Raw genomic sequence first — 6,853 nt, 5'->3', positions numbered from 1 at the left:
GTGCAATTTAGGGCAACTTCAGGAGGGAGGGGCGCCCTGGGCTGGGCTGGGTGATCTCCGTTAAGCAGTGAACGGGCTGTGTTAGAATGGAAGGAAGAACCGGGGTTTGCAGCTCGGTTTGGGGGTTAGTTTTTCCCTGGCTGGGCGCCCAGCCTCCTGATGCTTCCTTGCGCAACCAGGAGTGTCTTCTGCTCTCCTGGGACTGGCTGCTGGCAGGAGGTGGTTGCATCCATTCAGAACAGCTCCCTACTTTGTCCTGGGACTCCAACCTGAGGGGGTAGGTGAAATTAGTCATCAGGTCACGGGAGAGCTGGATCATGTTCTTGTGATCCCAATGGTTTCCAAATTGTCCTCGGGTCCAAGAGAACGTGGGGCGGTTAGAGAGGGTGAAGGGCAAGGTCTCCGGAAGAGGTAGAGATCAGAGATGCTGGCAGAGCGGGGGTTGGATAAAGGTACACTCATGATGAGGTAACTCTCAAAGACAAACCACGGAGCTGTGGAAGGAAGGAAGGAAAGGGGAAGGATGGTGAGTAGGGTGCCCCAATTCTGCCCACAGCTGTGTGCACTGACTACAAATTTTCTTTCTTCCCATAGCAGGCCCCCACTCCTGACTGGCTCTCTTCCCTGCAGGTGGTCCCTCCTGCAAAGGCGCTGGGCCAGGCGTGCCCTCTCCTAGGAGCAGGTCGCCAGTGACAGGGGGCGCCCAGGGAGAGGACAGAAGCTGAGAAACGCCCTGGATCCCACTTTGCTCAGTCCCCTCCGTGGTGCTTGCAGCTCCTGGGCAGGTGGCAGGGCCTCTTCAGGCAGAGAAAAGCATGCTGAAGGCTTTCCTCCAACTGATTTTTTTTTTAAAGTCATCTCTCTGCACTGACATGGGGAAAGGTTCAGGAACTAGTAAGTGAATGATGAACTTAGTAAAGTTGCAGAACAGAGTGCATAATGTAATACCATCTTTGGGGAGAAAAAAGTTTAGGTCTCTGCAGCCAGACTAATGTCTGGGAGGAAAAACACTGGTCAGCCTTACGGGATGTCCGCGGAGAAGAACTTACATTCTTTATTTTATTCACTTTGGTATTATTTCATCTGTTTAAGACTTTACAACATATTTTCTTTAATATCTTTAAGTAGATCTCATCTCTCTAAATTCTATCTCAGCTACGAAACTATAGGATTTTTTTCTATCTGACTCTCTGCTCATCTCTGTGGACTAAACAAGGAATATGTATGTAACCGCTCCCCTCAAGAAGTGGAGAAGGGAGAGGGCAGAGTGCTCAGGCAGCAGCCAACAGGAGCAGGAAGTGCTCCAAAGCAGAGAAGGGCATGATGGGTTCAAGCAAGTGTGCGGGGACCCTGCTTGGAGCACAGGTGGCTCAGGGTGACCAGGACAAGACCATGTTCCCAAGTAGCAAATAGCAGTTTGAAGGCACCTTGACTCCCAGGCTGAGAAATTGTATCTTTATTTTGAAGGCAATTTGTGGGTGAGACAGAGAGCACCGAGGATTTGATGAGTCAGGTTAGTGGGGCTCCCTCCTGAGAGGCTGGTCAGCTGTAAGAACCCAGAACAGATCAGGTCATCAGCAGTTTAAACACTGAGAGCTCATATTGTAGAAATGATTCTACTTGCATTGAGAGTAACCTAATGTATTGAGGATTTAATTACTCTATGAACTAAAAGCAAGATCCTTTTGAAAGAAACAAACCATCTTGAGGACACCGCTTTGTCTCAAGTATGGGCACTGAATGGGCGCTCTATGAATGTAGTTCAATGTTCTGACCTCACAACCCTCTACAGCTACCTGGCTAGTTGCTGCAGAAGAGGGATAATGAACATATGAGAAACATGGATGTTCTGGCGTCCTTGGGTCCTGACAAAGTTAGCCCGGCTTCCCTGCTCTGACCCTGAGACTTCTGCCTCCATTTTCCCAGGCTGCTCTCAGATGTTTCCTTCGTTCTGAATCATTACTGTGTGCTGGTGTGTTGCACTTTCCCCTTCCAGCATTCAAGGTCCTGGATTGCTGAGAACCAATTGCAGCATGTAACAATTACAGGAGTTTTACCAAAAGCTGGAGGAGCTCAGCAGGGTTGAGTCACATGGAGTTCACCTGTTGGAAAGGGCTAAAGGGCACTTCCCCCAAACCTGAATGGGATTGTTAGCTGCCAGACAGCTCAGAGTGTTCTATTGCCTCCTGTTGGCCAAACACCTGAACAGCTGTCTGGAATGTAACAATTTCTGTAAACCCTTTGATACAGTACCCTTTGAAGTGTGTATTTGCACCTTGCCTTAGGATAATTCATGTGAGTAAAAGCACAGGTTTTTGGTCAAGGAAGAGTCTTCCAGCTCCTTCAGCTGAAGCTCCTCTGGCCTCCAGTGCCTCTAAAACTATCTTTCGTCTTTGGACTCCTTAATCATCTATGCAAAGTCCCCTTCTCCAGAATGCTGAATCCTTTGTAAGCTTGGGAAAAGAACCTGACCCCAGAGAGCCTGCTCAGCCTGGCCTCTCACCTCTCTTAAGTTCATTCTGCTCTTTCCCCTGGTTAGAGCTGACTGGGTGGCCGCTCTCTGCTGTGTGTATGTCCCTGGGGCCCTCACCAGACACCTAGTGTGCCAGGAAGCTGTTATTCCTCCCGGGGGAAGAGGGCATCCCTTCTCTTATATCTCAGTGCTGAGCGCACCCTGGAAGGGGAACAGTGCCCAGGGCATGCTTGTTTGTGGGGTTGGGTTCAGAAAGGGGATCCTGACAGCATGGAGATATCACAGGGAGGAGATAGGTTCGGTGTCTACAAGGAAATACAAAAGGTGACATATGGCTCCGAATCCTGTTTGGTAACTAGCCACAAGACTTAAATATGTACTCATGAATGTCAGTTACTGTATTCATATCTCTCCCTGCCCCAAATCAGAAAATATAAATCATGAACATCCTATATTAGTGGTCAGCAAACTGCGGCTTGCGAGCCACATAGGGCTCTTTGGTCCCTTGAGCTTTTAGCAAAGGCCAGCTTAGGAGCACCCTAATTAAGTTAATAATGTACCTACCTATATAGTTTATGTTTAAAAAAATTGGCTCTCAAAATTAATTTCAGTCATTGTACTGTTGATATTTGGCTCTGTGGACTAATGAGTTTGCTGACCACTGTCTTAGACAATAAAAGCCTAGGAGGTGTCATGCGGCAGCGCCACAGATGGCCAATGTGACATTGTCACAAGTCGGCCACTCTCAAGTCCTCACAACATGGCCACCACAACATAGCCTCAAAAATCTGGCTGCCTTCACGTCATCACAAATGGCTGTCACAAGATGGCTACCACAAGATAGTCACCACAAAATGGCAGACAAGGCAGGGCAGTTGGAGGCAATTAGGCTGGCGGACAGTGCAGTTGGGGGTGATCATGCTGTCAGTGGGGGGTGACTAAGCCTGCAATTAGGCCAGCACAGGAGGGCAGTTGGGATCAATCAGGTCAGCAGAGAATGCAGTTGGGGGCTATCAGACTGGCAGGGGAACAGTTAGGCATCAATCAGGTCGGCAGGGGAGTGGTTAGGGGTCAATCAGGCTGGCAGGCAGAAGCAGTTAGTGGCAATCAGGCAGGCAGGCAAGAGGTTAGGAGCCAGCAGTCCAGATTGTGAGAGGGATATCTGACTGCTGATTTAGGTCCAATCCCTTTGGATCTAAACTGGCAGTCAGACATCTTCCATTGGAGAGGGTGCACACTGGACTGAGGAGAACCCCACCTTCACCCCCATGCATGAATTTCATACACTGGGCCTCTAGTCTATTGTATATACATAAAAGGCAGCTACCATAACGGTCATAACAACCTAACATCTGGTCACTATGATGCCCACTGTGGCCAGCAAACTGGCTCGATCAGGGAGTGGGGCCGATGGTCAACCTCTCAGCCTCTCCACCTTGTCGACCTGCCCCTGATCGAACTCTCCCACCCAGATTATGAGCTGGGCCTGCTGGCCAAACACCCCTGCCCTTCCCCCCAGCCAGCCATGCTCCCATCAGCTTGCCCCACCACAATAGACCTACAGCCCCTCCCCCTGGCCAGCCCACCCCTGATCACACCCCACCTCCTACAAATGGGGGCAGAGCAGGGTGGCCAACCTCTTGCCAACCTCCCCTTGGCTGCTTCACCCCTGATCACATCCCCAACCCCAATATGGGGCAGGGATGACCAGCCAACCTTCTGCAGCTCCTTCCCTGAGTCGGCCACACCCCTATTGAGTCTACAGCACCCTGTTTTGTGTGCAGCCCCTCCCATTGGCCAGCCCTCCCCTGTTCACCACCCCACCTCCTACAGTCCCTCCCCCTGGATGGCCATGTCCCTGATTGACTCCTACTATCCTGATCAGCCCACAGCCTCTCAAGCTGGCCAGTCATACCCCCAATGGGCCACCACCATCCTGATCAGCCTACAGCTCCTCCCCCTGGCCGGCCTCAACCCTGATCTCTCCCCAATCCCCAAACAAGGTGGGGGTTGCCAGCCAATCTACTGCAGCTCCTTCCTCTTCCTGGCCCCATCCCAGATTGGCACTACCTTCCCCGGTCAGGGGCAGGGCTGACTGGCCTACTGCCCAAAGCTCCCCCCCACATGGCCAGTCCCACCCCCAGGCGACCCCCAATCCCAATCGGGGAGGGCAGGGCCCGCCAGATAATTATCCATGGCCCCTTCCCTTAGCCAGCCTGGCCCTCATGGCAGGCATCTAAAGAATTAGTTTGTAAGTTTGCCTAGGATAATTACACAATATGCTATTGTAATCCTAAAATATCAAGGGTTGTGTTACCTTTAACCCAAGCATCAAGAAGGTGATTTTTTATTGATTCCCAAGGTTGTAAGGTACTATGATAGGGAACAAGGGTAACACAAATCTGGGAAAAATTATAATGACACTGCAAAGATATTCTTTGCTCTAAGCTGTGGATTGTATCACCCATCCACAGGTCTGTAGATTTCAGTTCTAATAATACTATCTCAAACTTTTGTATAGACAAGGTCTTAGTTACATTTTCCTTAACTTGTTGTACAAACCGAGAAGTGTGAACAGTTTGTACCATGGACGAAGCAGCAATGCCCACAGAATTAAGTAACATTATGAGGGCAAAGATTCCTGCAATTAACATTACAATAAATCTTTTTTGTCATTTTAAGATTTTTATCAGATCATGTAACAATTGGTAGGTTTGATGAGATTCCCAAGGCTCGCTTAGGTTAGTAGGAACCCAAGAGAAAGCAAGCTGTCTTAAAATCATGAGGGAAACCTTTTGGAATGCAGAATTAATACAATGGGATAATGTGCAGCCTGTGCATGACACCTCATACAGATTGCTTGCAGCATTAAGGAGTATCTGGATGGGGCCTGAGAGGAGTACAACGGATCAAATACACCAGAGGTGGCAAATACTGTCTTATTGGGAGTTCCCCATAAGTTACAAATGGAATTTATGTGAGCTACAGTTAAAACTATACCGTTTAATAGACCCAAGTGCAGCAGCTAACTTCTATTGTGTATTTTTTAGGGGCCAATTGTCATGTTGTAATTGAGACCCGACAAATCCTCCTCCATTGCCATGAGATGGAGTGATTAGCTTCAACATATAGATAGGATGCAATCCCCTTCCATTTTAGGGTGCTATTGTTATTATACACAGAACCGTAGGAGCTCTAATCTACAAAGGAAAAACAGTTATTAAGTTTGCTGCTGGTGGGCTGGTCATTATAACAGTCTTGCCAATTGATTTCTTCCTTAGTGGGGTGCCATTTTTACATGATGGCTTAGTGGGGGGAGGTGGAGGGGAGGTCTTAGTGCAGTTACATTTTCTGTACCTCTTCCCGGAGCAAGTAGTTGTAATAGATGTATTTGGGCTTTTGCTTCCCCCTCCTTGGGTGTCCATGCTAACCAGAAGCCTCTCTTGAATTCTACATACAAAGGAGCAGTGGTTTGATTCTGGGTCATACAAAATGGAAGCAGGGTGGCGACACCCGTGTAATTATACTTTGCCTATATACTTCCTTGTCCCACTCGAGGTCCTCCTGGGTGACCAAGGTGTTTGGTGTGATTGGTGACTACATTAGGCAGGGGATCAGCCCATGTAAGGGGTCTTACCCACGGTGGGTCAGGAACGTAAGTCCAAAAGACTTCCCCATTTTCCATTGGTAGTATTACCACACAGCTGATGACTGCTAGCATTGCAGGAAAGCTGTTCTCAGGTGTTCATGGGGTTCTGGTCTCCTCACAAATTCGCTCAGCTTCCCGGACCGTCTTCTTCACCATCCCCAGGTGACCTTCGGGCTGTTTGTCGTCCGCCTTGTTCTCCTCCCACTCCTTATCTTCAGTGGGTTGTTTGGGGCTGCCACTATCTGCGGCTGGGTTACTGATTGTCTGCAGCTGCAAGGTGTGGATCCAGATGCAAGGTTCTCATTAATCTGGCCAGTTTCTCCCTTGGATCCATGCTGAAGTTTAATATTTCTTGTGGAAATCCAAACCGGATGTTGGAGATGTTTTCTGGAAATACACAAGCGTGTCCTCGACCAAACATTAACAGGGGGTCGGGGCCCTTCCATAAACCAGACTTGGGTCTTCCCATTTTACTAGACCCATGGTCTCGGCAGAGTCAGGCTCTCTAGTCACATGCAGCTCTTTGGCCCCTTGAGTGTGGCTCTTCCACAAAACACTACGGCCTGGGAGAGTCTATTTTGAAGAAGTGGTGTTAGAAGAGGTTTAAGTTTTAAAAATTTGACTCTCAAAAGAAATTTCAGTCGTTGTTCTGTTGATATTTGACTCTGTTGACTAATGAGTTTGCTGGCCACTGAACTGGACCATTTCCCTTTGGCTTATTCTGACACCAT

This window comes from Pipistrellus kuhlii, unplaced genomic scaffold (genome assembly GCF_014108245.1).
Source record: "Pipistrellus kuhlii isolate mPipKuh1 unplaced genomic scaffold, mPipKuh1.p scaffold_m20_p_3, whole genome shotgun sequence".
In the NCBI taxonomy this organism is placed as follows: domain Eukaryota; kingdom Metazoa; phylum Chordata; class Mammalia; order Chiroptera; family Vespertilionidae; genus Pipistrellus; species Pipistrellus kuhlii.
Note: the sequence above shows the minus strand (reverse complement) of the source record.